The 17,531-nt window shown below is 36.0% G+C and overlaps 1 long non-coding RNA gene across 1 annotated transcript; it reads left to right on the forward strand.

Annotated features, from left to right (window-relative positions):
• Positions 1-2,755: 2,755 nt before the first annotated feature.
• On the forward strand, positions 2,756-3,683 carry LOC132634004 (uncharacterized). Its single transcript, XR_009579994.1, has 3 exons — positions 2,756-2,912; positions 2,994-3,093; positions 3,359-3,683. It is a non-coding gene; the product is annotated as an uncharacterized LOC132634004 (long non-coding RNA).
• Positions 3,684-17,531: the final 13,848 nt, after the last annotated feature.

Consider the following 17,531-nt stretch of genomic DNA (forward strand, 5'->3'; position numbering starts at 1 on the left):
TCTCCTTAAATCAAACCAACTCGAAAATTCCATCTTTGTTAAAAAAAATTCTTTATTAATCATATTTCCACCATAACCACCACCGCCGCTGCCGCCAACCTTTCCCACCACCGAAGCAACAATGATTTCCAACATACCATCTTCTTCCAATTTTATTTCTACTTCGCATTCAAATCACCAAATTAAGAAAATCCATTATTAGCAAATATAGTAACCCATCTACGCATTCGTTCTCTTCTGTGAAAAAGATGATCTGGGTTGTGCATTTTTATTCTCAAGGATGAAGAAAGAGGTGGCAATGGTGTGGTAGAAATGGAGAATTTTGATGATGAATATTGCAATGGCGATGATGATGAAGTGAACGGAATTTGCAATATTGGGGCAATTTGTAAAAGTGTAATCAATTTCTTGGACTGTGAAATTTGACGCCCTAACCCACTTCTGAGCTTCTTTCTATCTCCTTCAGCCTTGTCATTTTCATTTTCACCATTTTTGGTTTCTTGGTTTTGATTTTTGTTTTCTTTCGAAAAAAAAAATGGCGAGTTCTTGTGGTACTATAGGGAGACCATCATCTTCACATGGGTCTGAAGGAGAAGTGATGGTGATGAAGCTCACAGTGCATCTTTAATGGAGGAAACTTGAATTTGTCATTAAAGTGATTTCCATGGATGGATGTGGAAATAATGGATCTGCCATTAAATATGCTCAGCAATGAAGAAAATGCACGAACTGCCCATCAAGACAAAGAAAGGAGAAAAAAAATTAAAAAAAAGGAAGAAAGAAGCTGAGGAAGATAGTAGCAACGATTTGGAAGATGGGGAAGAAGGAGAGGGAGGGCGGGGGGGGGGGGGGGGGGGGGGGGTTAGAAGAAGAAGAAAGAGAAAAAGAAAAAAAAAGGAAAAATAAAATATTAAAAAAGTATAATTAAGTATAATAAATTGTCATCCAATTAAAAGAGGACATATGTACAGTTGGAATCATTTTTGGTGTTTTTTTCCCCTTCCACACGCTTTTGAGAAAATCATCACACTTTCTTGCCACGTTATCCGCTAAGGGGGGTATTTAATTAACTTGAAAGTTGTTAAGGGGGGTAAATAAATACAACTTAAGTTGAGTTGCTAAACTAAGTTTTCGTGCCAAGTTCAGGGGTCAAATGATATCTTTTCTCTAATTAAATTATGGTCGTTTCTTATTTTTAAAGATACATGTTTCAAAAATTCGCTATTTTAATCAAATGCATGAATAAAGATATCAAACAAAAACATTTATTTTGTTTATTAAACTTCATATAAATAAGTTCATAAAACTTCGAATATATAATTATATTTTAGTATATTTGGTTAATGTAGTATTTCCATAATATAGGTGGATTATGTGTTTTAATTTCAAAATTTAGTGAGTGTATCATAAACTGAGTCATATTATGAAAAACTAATTATTACTAATAGTCGGTATATCTTATTAAGTAATTAATATTTGTTCATTTCTTATTTATATAGATCATGTTTCAAAAAATTCTCTATTTTAATCAAATGCGTGAATAAAGATATCCAACAACATGTTTATCTTCTTTATTAAATTTCATAAATTAAATACATAAAAGATTCATATTTATATTTTAATTTTCTTTTGAATAATGATACTTTAATATATTTAATTGCGGATATACCTCATAGCAGGTGTAAGTGTAGGATTTCTACAATATAGAGTATAAGTGTCTAAATTTTAAAATATAGGGAGCGTTTCCGAAACTGATCATATTATAGGAAAGTTACCACTAATAGTCGGTATATCTTATTAAGTAATTAATTTGTGTTCCTTTCTTATTTGTAAAGATACATGCTTCAAAAAAAATCTCTATTTTAATCAAATGCGTGAATAAAGATATCCAACAAAAATGTTTATCTTTTTTATTAAATTTCATAAAAATAAATAGATAAATTTTTTCTTATTTATAATTTTAATTTTCTTGAAATAATTATATTTTAATATACTTAGTTACAGATAGGGATGGACACAAATCACCGAAATCGAATTATCGAACCAAACAAGGATTTTCCATACCGAAATTTCATTACCATATCGGATGGTATTTGGTATCTAAATTTTAATTACCGATTGCCGAATCACAGAAACCGAACTATGAAAATGTGAATTGAATATCGAATGTCAACCACTGATAAATTTTTACCATGTATATGTGGAACATTAATGAGTGATTTGTATGTCTTGATTGGTCTGTGACGCCAAATTTATAATGTTAGGGCTTGAGAATGTTGATCTAACCTCTATATGTGATTTCTCTAAAAGCTAACATGTTATATGTTTAAAAAATTGTTTACATATCTTATCAAATTAACTTTTTCTTTAATACGTAATTACCGAATTACAGTATCGAAGTTTTATTTATCGTATTAGAATTTGATTTACTGAACTGAACTAAGCTCGGTATTTGATATCTACTTTCAATTACCAAAATCGAACTTCGAAAACATCAAACCAAATACCGAACGCCCACCCCTAGCTATAGATATACCTCATAAGGGTGTAAGTATAAGATTTTGATAGTATAAGAGGTATTAGTGTTTACATTTTAAAATTTAGGGAGTGTATCCGAAACTTAGTATTGTTATTTATAAAATACATAATTTTCTCAACATGCTTTTGTATTTTTATTCTTTTTCAGATTTGCACGACATATCAGGCGGCAAAAAGTTCCCCTTGTTTTCTCCCTAATCCCACTTTTAAACAACAGTGCCGTGTCCAACCCCATTTTCTCCCCATATTTCCACTTCCCATCTCATCCACGTAAATATAAAACCTCCAATCTTAACCTCAAAAGCAAACCTCTATTTGATACTTCTTATTTTCATTGTGTTTTTGTATGGGATGCACAAAGATATATCTTGAGAGTAAGTAAAGAAAAACCCCTTCTTTTTATTTTTTGAATGGTACATAAATTTGTTTTTAAGGTAAATTGTTTTCTTGTGCAGTATATGCAAACGGACAAAAGTATATAATGATTTTTTTTATCAGCAATGAATTTGACATGAACCGCCGGCAGAGATGGTGTCGGATCAGTGAAAACTTCAGGTAGTGAATTAATTTGACATCCTCCATTATAGATGAAAACTTTTGAATTTATATGGCTTTTCGATTGAACACTGAAATGCCTAGTAATTCGACTAATTTACTATGCAAACTTTGGTTGAGTATCACCATTAGTACTTGTTTCTTACTTATTATTTGTTTCAGAAATTAATATTAATTTTGTGATTAAAGTTTGAGTATATATTTTATTTAGATGATCATATTAAAAAATGTACTAACATTATATATTCTTTTTTGTTTCACATAGGTACATGAAGGTGGAAACAAATTCAAGAGTAAAGCTAATAGATGAGTGAAGCTCCATTAGCATATGAGGAAGCAACATACTTTTGTCTTTTTAATTCATCACGAGTCATGTATTGTAATTACACTTTCATGTTGAATAGTTTTTTTTTTTTTTTAATTTAACGAATTTTAGTCATTCTTACTGAATTGTTTTTTAGTACCATGCAAGTTTATTTACGTTATTTTCGTTTTGTATATTATTAATGAATAAAATACATACTTGCTTATATATACAGTGGATTCTAATTTTTTCAATCCTTAAAGGATTAATTCTTAAATAATGACTATATTATCCTTTTTAGGAAACTACATTTCGTCACCAATGAATTAGTTCGTCGCAAATGATTATATTTGGTGACAATAATTTGTCCTAGAATCACTTTATTGAGTATGAATTTAATTGTCACTAATAATCACAATGAATACTGACAATTTGGTTTTGTTGGTGAAAATAATATTTTTAACGACGATATGATAGTTTCTAACAACAAGATTTTTGGTCACCAATTTATGTATTTAACGACGTAATAGTTTTTGTACATAAAAGATAGTTTTTAGTGACGAACTTACATTTTTTCAGCTACAAATTACATGCGTCTTTAAAGACAATTATGATCGTTAGTAATTAAAATAATAGTTAGTGACAAAGTTGTTTCGTCGGCATTAATATTCTTTTTAGTGACAAAAACACACTATCAACCACAACTTTTTATACCTTTTTTTGACGAAAAAGTTTGTCGTAGATAGTATCCATTTAAGGACGAATTTTTTTTTTTGTAGTTAATAAATTTTATTTAGCGGTGAAACACTAAATTGGCTTTGTATACTTTTAGTGACTCATTGTTTAGGGACTAATGATTGACGATTTTCTATTCGTCACAAAATATCGTTAGTGACGAAATATGAATTTTAAGTAACAAAATAGTTCGTCACTAATAATCACATTTGTTGTAGTGACTGTCATGTGTAAAGCCTGGTTGTGGGTCTTACCCTCTCTTGGTAATTCGTCATCAGAAAATGATAGCCTATGCACTCGTACAATATACCCTACAATCTCAGCCAATGTCTCACTTGTAGTGTCGGTGGGAACTTGGACTTCATCCAAAGCTTTCATTAAGGCTAAGCGATGTTGAGACGAACTGAGTAATAATGACATTACTGATATCCTGGCAAAAGTCTTATGCAGGTGCTCAACAATCGAATAATCCTTGACTAGCATTTGCCTCCAAAAGTTTTCAGCTTCGCCTTCAGTGATTGGTATTTTCTGAGGATTTTCGCGGCGTGATGCTTCGAGTACAGGATCTTCTGGAGCATAACACCTTCCAGACCTGGTCATACCCTAAACGACGGCGGCTGCTCTTTTCCTTTATTGACCATCGTCAGGTGCAGTGATTTGATCACAAAAAGGTGCATTCTCAACTGGCCCTGATGTTTTGAGTACGAACGGCTCGTTCTGAATTCGAGCGACTGTTGAGGGATATTTGAGCACGAAAGGCTCTTTCTTGGCAACAGTAGATGACTGGGACATCTTAGATTTCCTTGTCAAAGGGCATAGCACTTCCTTTCGCTCTTGTAAGGACAACGAGGCTGCGGTGCTTTCCAATCCTTCAATATCTGGACGAATGATCACAAGGCTCTCTTGCCATTCATCACCTCTTTCTATCATGTGAATTTGATTCCCTTCATGCTTCGGGAGAGGATTTGTGTCAACATTTGGAGGTGTGGGCTCCAGGATAAGCTTATGATTGTCAATCATATCTTGTAGCTTGTGCCTTACGTTTATGCAATATTCGGTAGTGTGCCCAACTTGGTTAGAATGATAGGCGCAAGTGAAATCCGGCCTGTACCATCGATCCTTGGGGTTAGCACTCTTTGGTGGAACAACATTCATTAGACCGGCGTCTCTTAATTTGGTGAACAAACTAGCCCTTGATTCTGGTAAATGAGTGAATACTCTCATAGGTTTCTTTGGGGGTGCCTCAGAGTTTGCTAGTGGAGGTTGGCTTTGGAAAGTCTGATTTTGTGGAGCTTGGTTATTGGGTGCTGGCGTTCGATAATTTGGCCGTGGAGCTTAGTTGCTAGGTGTTGGTATTTGGTAATTTGGTTATGGAGCTTGGTAGCCAGGTTGTGCGTAGCACACAAATATCGGGCTATATTGGGGTGAAATGGTTCTATAGCTGGTTGGTGGAGGCGATTGGTAGTTATGTTGATTTTTGTGGGTTATGTCTTTTCCTCGGCTTTTTGGGCTAGTAGCTCTAGAAATATAGGCTACATCCTCTCTATTCTTTTTGCCGCTCGTGGCGCAAGACGCACCTGATTTGTTTAATACACTGACAATCCTGCCAGTCTTGAGGCCATCTTCAATGTCTTCCCCAACGGCGACTAAATCTGCAAAGGAGCTCCCTTTCATAGTTATCATATTGTCAAAACAATCAGCCTCTCGGTACCGTATAAATGCGGCTACCAACTCAGGTTCAGTCATAGGTGGTTGCACATGCGCTGCCTCATCTCTTTAACGACTGGCATATTCTCGGTAGGTTTCGGGCGATTTCTGATGAATTTTCTCCAATGAGAAGCGATCAGGCATATTTTCCACATTCAAGTGGAATCTCTCCATGAATGAATTTTCCATCTCTTCCCATGTCTTCCATCGATTGATGTCTTGTGAGATAAACCACTCCATGGTTGTTCCTGACAGATTTCGACTGAATAATCTCATGAGCAAAGCTTCATTTCCACTATTTTCGACCAAATGGTCGCAGTAAGCTCTTAAGTGGGACCTGGGGTTGCCCGATCTATTGAAATGGTCGAATTTGGGAATTTTAAAACCTTCTGGTAGACCCAAGTTTGGAAGTATGCACAAATCAGAGTATCTTAGCCCCTCTTTCTTTTTAGAGCCATGTTCTAGTTCAGCAATTTTCTTCCCCATCTCCTTCTCGATTTTGTCTATTCTAGCCTCAAAGAACATTTCCATGTTCTCCAGTTCTGGCGAGGAGTCAATATGGGTGACATGGTCTTGAAAAGTAACATTTGGTTGCATTGGGCGGATTGTAGGAATTCCCGCTGCCCGAGGGGCTTGATAAGTGTTTGTGTTATGAGATGTTGTAGCGTGAGCAGGTGTTTGGAAAGCTGGTGTTTGGTGGGAGGAATCCCCCACATGGGTGGTGTTTCGGCGCAGTGGGGTTTGAAAAGTAGCCCCAATCTGGGTTTGTGGGAAATGGTCAGGGATTGGTAAGTCCAAATTTGGGAAAATGGGTGCAGGCCTTCTAGCCTCACTATTAGTAGCATTTTCTTTTTCAGCCCTCAGGTGGGCTGCTTCTTCTCTAGCCTCAGCTAATTGCCTTATTAGCAGGTTGACGGCCTCTTCCAAAGGCATTCCAGCTATGTCAGCTGTTGGGGTAACCTCGACTAAAGCAGTTTTGTTTGTTTGGTGGCGAAGCCTCAAGTCTGTTTTCTTCTTGAGGGTTTAAGGACGCTGCAGCAGCTTTTGATCGAGTAACTGGTGCCAGCGAATTGACCTCTGTCTATAAGAGAAAACAACTCAAAGGGTCCCAAGTTAGTGTTAGTTTAGGCATAAATACAAAATATCACGTTGTTCGCAGTTTATAGCACATAGATTCATATATCTTATTTCATCTCTTGATTGATTTACATTCTAAGGGTATTTTGGTCTTTTTGTGTTCTTAGGAATATTGATTTTTGGTAAATGGTCTTCATGGTTGATTTGCTTCTACCCATCTTATACTAGGGGGAATTTTAATTTTTATTATAAAAGAACCGAGTCTTAAATAAACTGCCTACGTATCCCACCAAAAGGAAATCAGGTCCATCCGTAGTTCAGGCATACACAGAAAAGGTTTTTTCCTTTGCTACTTGAAACTTAGTTTTCAACCCTAACCAGGCCTTATGTAGGCTTCCCATGTATCCCCAACGGGACATCAAGTCGGCGCGGTTCCATTTACATAAAAAGGAAAAGAGATATTCTATCTTATTGAAAGCAGTAAAGGGATACTTATGTTTTTCTACCCAACCATGCTAAGCAGGTCTTCATTGTCTTCTTCATCTTCTAACCTTTTCTTCCTGCGACAATCCAAACATGGCCTTTATTCATGAGGCGTTCCAATTCAAGCTTGAAATCCACACATTCCTCAATGTCGTGGCCAGGGTGACCATGATGAAATACGCAAACCCTTTCTCTTGAAGATCCTAGGCAACCCTGATAGGTTTTCCACACTGCTCTTATCTTCTTCATACTATATAGTAGGGAGTGAATCCTGGCATATGACTCCTCGAATTTGGAGAAGTCCCTTCTCCAGAACCTAACCCTCGATATCTTTTCTGGATGATTTTTCCCTTAGTCATGGGTCAGGAAAGAGTGGGGGCCCCATAGTTGGCTAATTCTCCCTTGGTCAATCCATTGGATCAACTTCCTTTCCAGTGCTCCACACTCATTGGCTGTATACCCCGACTGACTTCGGTGGTAGAGGCATTTTCTGTAGATCATGAAAGGAGCACACGGCGGCAACAGATTCGGGCTTTGCGCGTACACTCCAAAACTCCCCAAAGTCTCTAAGAGTTCTTGTTTGGACATTTCTAGCGGTGTACCCCAATTATGCGATCTTGTGCCCTTGAGAACAATTGTGCATAAACCGAAGGTCCCTCGAGCTGAGATTCGCGCAGGTCTCCATAGACTTTCAAATTGGGGATAAGTAGTTTGTCATCTCCGTAGGGTATGGGATCAAGCCCTTCTTGTTGATTGAGTGGGACATAACTCCTAAGTGGTGCTTCAGGCGTCTTTCCTCGTTTTACCCGATTGGTAGGGTGTTTCTTAGTTAGCTTCTCAACATAAGCTAGGAGAGTTTCAGCTTCTTTCATCTTCTCATTGGCCGCCTTAGTGGTTTGAACAGCCTCTTTCATTCTAGCAGTAGCCAGGGCCATACTATCGTCCCACTGTCGGTTTTTCTTACTTGTTGCTTCCGTGTTCTCATCGTCACTGACTAGGTTGACGTAAGGAGAAGTCGCACTCATGCTGCCTGGAGTCTCCATTTCTTATTAGCAAATCAACCTTTTAAAAGCGGAGCTAAATTTAGTTTTAGTGGTTGTTTTCTTGGTTTTTCTTTTGGGTAGTGTCTGAAATGTGGACCAATCAAGAATTTTAATAATATTTCTGATTTTCACGCAAAGCAGTTATATCAGATAAGCATTTAGACAGTATATAATTCGTTTTCCTATACCTCGTTACTCCAAGGCTACTAACGCATGAAGCAAAATTGTGCCATATGTAAAACAAATTTGTTGTTTCCCAAAAACAAAAATTCCAAATGCTTTTCATTAATAATATCTTCCCAAGTGGAATTACAAGGATTTTTAAAGTAAATAAAAAATGCAAAAATTAAAAGAAGCCCACTCTCTGGATCGAAATTTGCTCTCTCTCAATCTGTGCCTTCTTAGCCTTTCGAAGGGCAGTCTGAATGGATACATGGGCTGGCATCAATTCTGTCCCGATCCACTGACCCATCTGAACGTCAGCCAACGACGTCCCTGTATCTATGGCTCCCCTGAAAAAAAGTATCAAGCCATTCTAAGCTCTTCAATGAGGTATCTGCCTCGCCTGTTAAACACTTAATTATCTTTTGGTCATATTCTATATTTGCTTGATGATCTGTTTCTCTCCCTTCCACCCGTCGTTTCATCCTTCTAGCATGAATTGCATTCGCGGCTTCCCTATCTACGGGAAACTTGTAAAGATACAGTCCTGGAGTAGCAGTACCAGCTAGCTTAGCCCCTAAGCCACTCGTAGTAGTCGTTGTCATGACTTGGGTTGTTTGGATTCTCATCAAACTTATCGTCCCTTATCATATTCTTCTAATCTTTCCTTGCATCCTTTATTCCCTCGATATGACCTTCTTCGTAATCTCGTACAAACTCTCCCATATCTCCCACATTTGGGATAACCTGTCTTATACCAAACTATCTAAGTACTCTCAATGGTGCGTAGGGTCTGATCCCCCTAATGCCCATAAGCGGTAAGTTGGGATGCCTACGACTCTTAACACAAAGAGTCTTGGAATGAAAATCAGGAACTCTCCACCTGATATGTTCTTTTCTTAGTCTAGAAAAGATGTGAGCCCATCCTCTTTTATCTTGAATCCCACAAAGCACAGCAGTGACTATCAAATCATCCTCTCTCAGGGTCGGATCTCGACGGGAAGATAAACCACTCCTACTAAAATGTTTAAGTATCCACCATTGGACTAAGAGGTTACAACCCTGGAAGTAATAGTAATGGTTGCGGCACTTTCCTAAAGCTCAGTATATATCCGTTTGGTGTAACTCCCCTAAGAACAGCATGGGCAACAATGACGACCCGGGTGTCGATGGCAGGGAGGCATTTAATGGAAATACCATGTTTCCCAATAGGCAGGTGATAAAGGCTAGTGTTTGGCTAACTTCCCCGGACTGGAGTGAAGAAAACTCAAGAATGTGGTTTTCATACCCCTGTTTGGATGAATACCTCCCTTATAACTCTCTAAAGGCTATAGTGGGTCCCTGCACCTAATCAGCTTTGTTGACAGCAAACATGTCTTTCATTTCTTTTGGGGTAGGTTTGTGAGGGATGAGGATATTTTGAGCTAACTTCTTTTTGAACCTGTTAGTGCTTCCTACGCTCTCCAAAACATCTCTAATTTCTACTAAAGTGGGAGTCATCTCTATTTCTCCAAATCTGAACACCATTTTGTCATTATCCCAATCACCAGTAATAATCTCTAGCAAACATGAATACCCAGTCATACTCATCAACGAAGGTAGATGCCCTACGCAACCCTTTATCTCTTTCTTCTGATCATTAGTCAAACCTTCCCACCACATCATTAAACCTAGTGGTGGACCCACAATCATATCAAACTGCACATTAGGAGACATTTGCAAAACAGAACATTGTTAGTTCCCCGCCCCCGGGAACAATAATTTATTTCACACAAGGCACAATAATGCTTTCAAATAGCAAGTAGTGGGATGCAGTGTCTTCAGGTTTTTACACCATTTGAACACGGTAAGGTGTCTATCCTGTCCGATTCAGGTAGGTTAGAGATACCCAAACCGGCAGCATGCACTATATCAGTAAGGTTTTTACACTAGTTATTCTAGAGTGGTTTTTCATGCAAATGACACAGGTTACCCAAGAGGACAAGCAGGGGGTGGGCTCTCTAAGGCTGTGGGATGACCGCATGCCTACTCGACCTTAGAGACCTCCAAAGAATATAGCAAAAGGGTTTTTTCAGTGAAGGTATGACCGCAGCTCATTCCACGTCATCACCTTTGAAAAAAAGTGTAAAATAAAAGCCAGGAGTGGCGGAGTATGCATGCATGAATGATAGTTATTTTGTGAGAATTTAAACACATGAACAATTTATATCACTTAGACAATTTATATCACACAAAGCAAACAAATTATTGGAACCCTTATGGTTAGAACCTTAAATTGTCCCCAGCGGAGTCGCCATCTGTAGCAAGTCGTATTTTTTCCAATTCATATATGCACTTGCCTTATTTAAAAAGGAAAGTGTCCCGAAAAAGTACGGTTATCAATCATACCGGAAAAAAGGAAAAAATAAACTTCTACGTGGATAGTGCTCTAAATGGACATTGTTTTAGAGTCGCCACCTAACCTATAGGTAAGTTAGGATAACCAGTTCGAAAGAGTTCATTTAAAATGGTTAAATTTTAAAAGAGACCAATCTATACCAAAGTTTGGATAAGTGTTCTGGCGAACCCTCGGGGAAGGTGTTAGGCACCCCGGTATTAAGGATCTATAAAATGCGATTGACCTACGGGTTCTAATAGTATACCTTGTGAATATAAATTGTTTTTAATAAAAACTGCTTTTGTTTTAGATTTCCGTAATAAAAGGTTTGTCACTCCTGCAAAAATACAACACTTTCAAGAAATAAAAGTGGTAGAGTTTTGCCCAAAATTGGGCGTTTTGGCTTTCGGGCTAGAACACCTAGGTTAAAACCCGAAGGTGTTAACCTAAGTAGAACACTACATAAGCCCACCCGAGTTTAGAAAAAGGTTTTTTAGTTTAAGTTTTATAAAATCATTTTTGGCATACTATTATTATCCATATTTTAACCATATTTTATATTTTTTATATTTTAGTCAATCTTAGTCCGAAATAGTCCTAGTTATTAAAATGGTCAAAACAGTCTATAAAGTCTTTAAATCAGTCCGCATAGTCTGTAGGTTCATATCAGTCCACAGGTTTCAAAAATTTTCAAATCAGTCCCATAATTTATAAAATTAATCATTTTAGTCCAAATTATACTAAATCTGTCATTTTCAAGTCACAAGTAATATTTGAAGTTTCTAAAATTGATTTTGTACAGTTTCAAAATCAAGTTTAGGTGACTTCAAATGTAGGATAACCTTAAGGGTTCCAATTTATAAATAAATACACAAGTATAGAATTTAAATGCATAAATAAAGAGATAAGGATATTAGGCCGACCAAGCCCAAATAGAAATAAATCTGCAGCAGGATATCTTTGAGGCCCAAAATTGCGTATGCTCCATGTTATGCTCCAAGAGAAAGGTTGACTCGATCTAGATACGTTAGTGGGCCCCGTTGGGGCCCACCAATGGGTTTGGGTGGACAAGGATACAAACGGATATACATAACATTAGAATACATCCGCAAATTAAACTCGAATAACAAAATTAAAGCCTACAATTATTACATAGCCCAAAAAATGAGTTGCAATGATTTTGGGCCAAGCCCACAATTATTATACTAAAAAATAGCGGATAACTTACGCAAAAAGCCCATCAGTTGCCAAATATAACAATTATCAGATCTCCAAAACTAAGTACAGGCCTAGAATTGTGGCCCAAACTTATTTTCCCCTTAAAATTTTCTAAGTGTCAGATTATGATATACACGATATACCACTAATATACTACTTGGTTTTCTTCTTAAATTCCTAAGTGTCAAGACTCTAATATACATGATATACTACCAGTATACTACTAAGATACGAAGAGCAAAACCCTTTAAAGGGAATACCCTCCATATACACTTGATATACACTACACATTCAGTTATCCTTGACTCTAAACACCATATTCAGGTCAAAAGATAGCAATGGCACAGTTAGGAAGAGCATGACAGCTTTAACATGAATGCAGGATCAAACAGAATCTAACTAGGGTATAATGGATTAGTCAAGACAGGATCAACAAGTCCTTAAGAAGGTGAAGCTAACATAGGTGCAAGCATAGTTTAAATGGTAGTCATAGCAAATCACAAATGATAGGAGACTTATATAAGAGCAATTACAGATCCAAAGAGTCATAGACTGCGGCCATAATGGGTTCATGATACTGTATTAAGCTCAAAATACCATACTAAATATGTCATGGTCACACATAAGCAGGCAGAGGTGGGAAATCATGTATATGGACCACAGAAATTCACAAGCCAGCTACAGAGGCAGATACAAGCAAGCATGTACTATATTTGTTCTTGTAAGAGTAGTTTTGATTTTAGTTTTAGCATGGGATTGATTGTCAAAGTTCAGAACCAAACATAGCAAAATCAAAGAGGGCATGTCACACTTTTTAGATGAAAAAACAATTAGTGTTGATAGTGGAAAGGCAAGGAAGTGAAGCAGTACAAAATTGAGGTAAAGGAAACAGAAACCAGGCCAGGGTCTATACTCATAGTCTTTGTTTTTAAACTTTCTGGGGGAATTCAGCAATCAAAGAAGGCAGAGTGATGAATTGACCAATCATGAGTTCATATTTAGCTAGCAAGAAACCGAATCAATGCTAGGAACCATTCTTAACTAGTCTGTGCTCATCCAAAGGTCATTGTAGCAAGTAGTAGGTCCAAAGTCATTTTCAGGCTAGTTTTAGTTTAAACAAGTCAAGGTATCAAGTAATGCAAGCCACAAAGAGGGTTCTAGGCAGTATTATAAAGGTTTTAAAGTGGGATCACACACTAAATAGAACTGAGAAGCTGCCAACTTAAACAACCAAACAAATGCAGTTTCATTTTTTATAAAATATTCATAGCTTTCCTTTTGAAACTCTTTTAATCTTTTTACAGGAAAAGAAAAGGTTCCTAGTCTTATAATTAGCACCTTTATAATCATTTTAGACAAGTTTCCAGACTCCAAATGTCACAAAAACAGTCAACAAGGAAGAAGCAAGGCAAATAAACACGCAAATGGTCCATACAGTTCACACACATAGCCTCTTCTTCTTTTCAAATCAGTTTTGAGTCTTCAAATCCAAAGGCAATACATTCTTGAGCTAACAGAAATGCCTCATGGTTTTATGTAAAGAGAATCCAAGTAAATAGGAAAGGCTGGACCTTCACAGAATTCAGCTTTCTATCCTACAATCCCCTCAACACTACATGTTATGCCAAAAAGCTCTTCTTGTCAAGAACCAATTTTACAGACTAAGTTTAATACTCTTAAAAGGATTCCATTTAGGTATAGGGTAAAAAACAAGCAATCAAGTGAGCCCAAGAACACACAGTCTCACATAAGGGGTTTGAATTTCTACTTTTTACAGTTTTGATAGCCTATTAGTCAAGTAGACTTAATGATCAATGACAGACAAAAAAAAAAAAAGATTCACAGTTTTAACTTCAAATAACTAATTCTAGGTTCAGGTTATACTTCAACACTTAACAAGAATAATAAAGAAACAGTTTTGACCCAGGCATTAGTTTTCTTAATCTTAACTCTTCAAATTTTGAAAAAAGTGAACAAATGCTAGCTATAACACAACCTTCAATCATAATTCACTACTCTCAAGTCAAACAAGTTCATTTTTTCTTAAAATTTTAGTCTTAAAAGCCTTATTTATCAAACAGCAAGCTCAATCTCTTCTAAGATTGCCAAATGAATTCAAGACAGTGTCAAATTACAAGCTTGGGTAAGTTACAATACACAAGGGTGTGTTCCAAACCAAATGGATCACAAATGATCCCAAACAGTACCTTAATAAGTCAACATGAAGCACAGTCTAATCTAGGAACTGTTTTTAAGGCAAGATTTTCATTAAGGTCACACAGCTAGGATAATTTCTACTAGGAAATGCACTAGTTCACAAAAATCTAAAAAGGAAATTATAAAAGGTACATGGTAACTAGCCTAGGGTCATGAAGGTACACTGAGATAGACACAGTCAAGACTACACAAGACAAGATAGACAATGCACACTTGAGACTATTTTTTAAAACCAAGAAAGGCAAATTGAAATTCAGTAGGAGTAGCACACAATTTAAATCTTTCCTTTTCTACTTAAAGGCATCTGTATTACATTTCCAAGAATAAACTTGAGTATTTCAAAAATCCTTAATCAACTAGATGACTTTAGAAGATGTTAAGCTATAGAACAAACTATTTTTTTCTCAAATTGTGGCACATAAAAGGAAAGAGAAACAACTTATGTAGCTACCAAGCTTTACACTCAACCTAGACACTGGTTTGAACCTCAACTTTTATCTTTTGAAAACAACAACTCAAATTCCCACTTTTTATAACTTAAATAATTTCAAACAAAACAAATATTGAAACAGAGGGTATTTATGGCCTAGTTTATTACTTAAGCTTTTAAAATTTTCAAACAAGAAACACACATAAGACTGCATAGACTTATAGGACTATAGTTTAGCAAAACAGGTTTCAATTTTTAGACTTAGTCAATTTTAGGATCTCAAAAATTCTACAAACCACACATAAGACAAACTTATACTCCTATTAAACTACTACGCAAAGTTAAGAATCATCAAAGGCATCTAACTTTCATTTTAGACTCTAACCTATACTTATACAGTTTTGAAATCTCAAAATCTATAAACTACATTCCAAAATAACTTGTACCTCTTTAAAAAACATTTTTTGACAAAAAACTGGAAACTTTACAAAGTACAATCAAGCTTAAGGTCTTATAACTTCACTAAGTATCAAGTTCTAACAGTTTTAGTAGTTAAAATGAATTACAAGCTCTATTTTTCAAATTCAAACTTACACAAGACACTCAACCTTCAAGAATTTCATTTAAAAATTTAAAATAAGGTTTCATAATCTATTTTAAGAACTAACTCACTCATTTAAAATAGTTCCAATACTTCAAACAATCACATATTCTTAAAATGCACCAAACTTACTTAAGCAAGTTAACATCAACTCAGTAATGAAGGAAAAGGTTATTTTTTATACTTAAGACTAAAACAGGTTCAAAAAAGGCATATTCCTAATCCTAGAAGCATTTTCAACTTGATCATATCTACCTTTCAAACTATTCAAATAATGTTTAAGAAGATATGAGAGCACAAACTAAGACAGATTTTCAAACTAACTAATATTATTTAACAAGAGACATTAAAAGTAGCTAACCTAGGCCGAAATATCAACTCTACTTACCTTAGTATCAATAAACCTAACCTAAACTATATTTTCTTCTTTTTTATTAACTTAAGAAACTCAAAATTACTTAACATTATCTAAGTGTAGGCTTCCTAGTTCATTTTTCTATTTCAAAACAACAATAAGGACACATAATACTCATTTAATCACTTGAACAGAAATCAAACCAATGTGTAATCATTTTTCTAACTAATAAACATCACAAACAATAGATAATCATTGCTTGAAATAAGAACAAAGATTGAAATAAGAATTTACCTTTTATTGGGGAAACCTAAAGATCAAAAAGGGATTGATTCAACACTCCAAGCCACAAAACCCTTCTTCAATCCTTAAAATCACCTTTTGTTTCTTATATTTTTATATTCTTCTTTCTATATTGTATTATTTGTATTTATTTATCACTTGTATAGCTAGTGTATATGAGACATAGTTTTTTGTTTTTTTTTTGGGATAAAATCTGGACCCTTAACTCGTTTTCCAACTTGCTATTTATAGCCAAAATCTATCCTAGGACAAAATAGAAGGACATCTGGCCACTCTTCCCCCCCCCCCCCCCCCCTCCCCCGAGTCCCCAAAATTTGTACCTCATTCTGATTTCAAAATCAAAACAGATAGGACCAAACTAAAAACTAACAAACTTGTACCCTAAAATACCCAAAATTCAGATAAATACAAGGAATAGTACACTTGCCAACACAAACTACCTCATGGTACAATTCCAACGGTGCAATTGTACCAAATGGATAAAATCCCCAAATTTGTACTCAAATGGTGTAAATTCGTGGAAATTACCCTAGGTCTTCCACACAAATGTGTGTGGTGCACAAGATGGCTAGGGACTCGAGGTCCCGCCCATGGCAACCATCACGCGTGATAAGCCCGAGCAACATCCATAAAACACGGCTCAAAATGATGTAAATAACTAAAATTAAATGAAATTAAACCTGGTAATCACAAGAACTCATGAGAGGGCATAAAAGCCCTCTTAATTCGGGTCAAAATGACCATAAACTCTCCGTGAAATGCCACTAGAGGCTGGCAAAACCTAATCGCCAATATCACCTCTTTGAGAGGTAGGGGAAGTCGGGTGAAGATAAAGTGAAGTGGGGGGGGGGGGGGGTGGAAGTTTATTTTTAATAAACTTCCGTCCCCCCCCCCCCCCCCCCCCTCTCCTTTTTTTTTTTTTAAATCCCCCTCTTTAAGTTTTAAAATCATTTAAGTTAATACCCCCCCCCCCCCCCCCCCCAAATTCAAATCAATTAAAGAATATATATTATAAATACACGTATTACTATGTAAAATAATTATCTAGGCTAATCAAAATTTAAAAGTTGCAGATTCAAAATATTAGCTTTAAAACAATCCTAATATTAACATAGTTCCGGGCATTATTGAAAAAAATGCGGTCAAAATGAACCGTAATTCATACGTCGTTTTAGTTAGCAATTTTTCCGAATTAGATGGAGCGGGATACATATCTTCTTTTCGAATCATATTTGTGAAAGTAAATGACTCGTAATTTTCTTGTAATTGTCAATTTTTATGAAATACTAATAAAATGTCAATTTATGCAATTTTCTCGGGATTTTTTAAATCTTAATCGTTAAAGGGAGTACTTTTACTCCGTCTTTGACCCGAGAAATTTGAAAATTAAAATACGCATCTTATGAGGTGAAAATTAGGTGTCAAC

Source organism: Lycium barbarum, chromosome 3 (assembly GCF_019175385.1).
Source record: "Lycium barbarum isolate Lr01 chromosome 3, ASM1917538v2, whole genome shotgun sequence".
Classification (NCBI taxonomy): Eukaryota; Viridiplantae; Streptophyta; class Magnoliopsida; order Solanales; family Solanaceae; genus Lycium; species Lycium barbarum.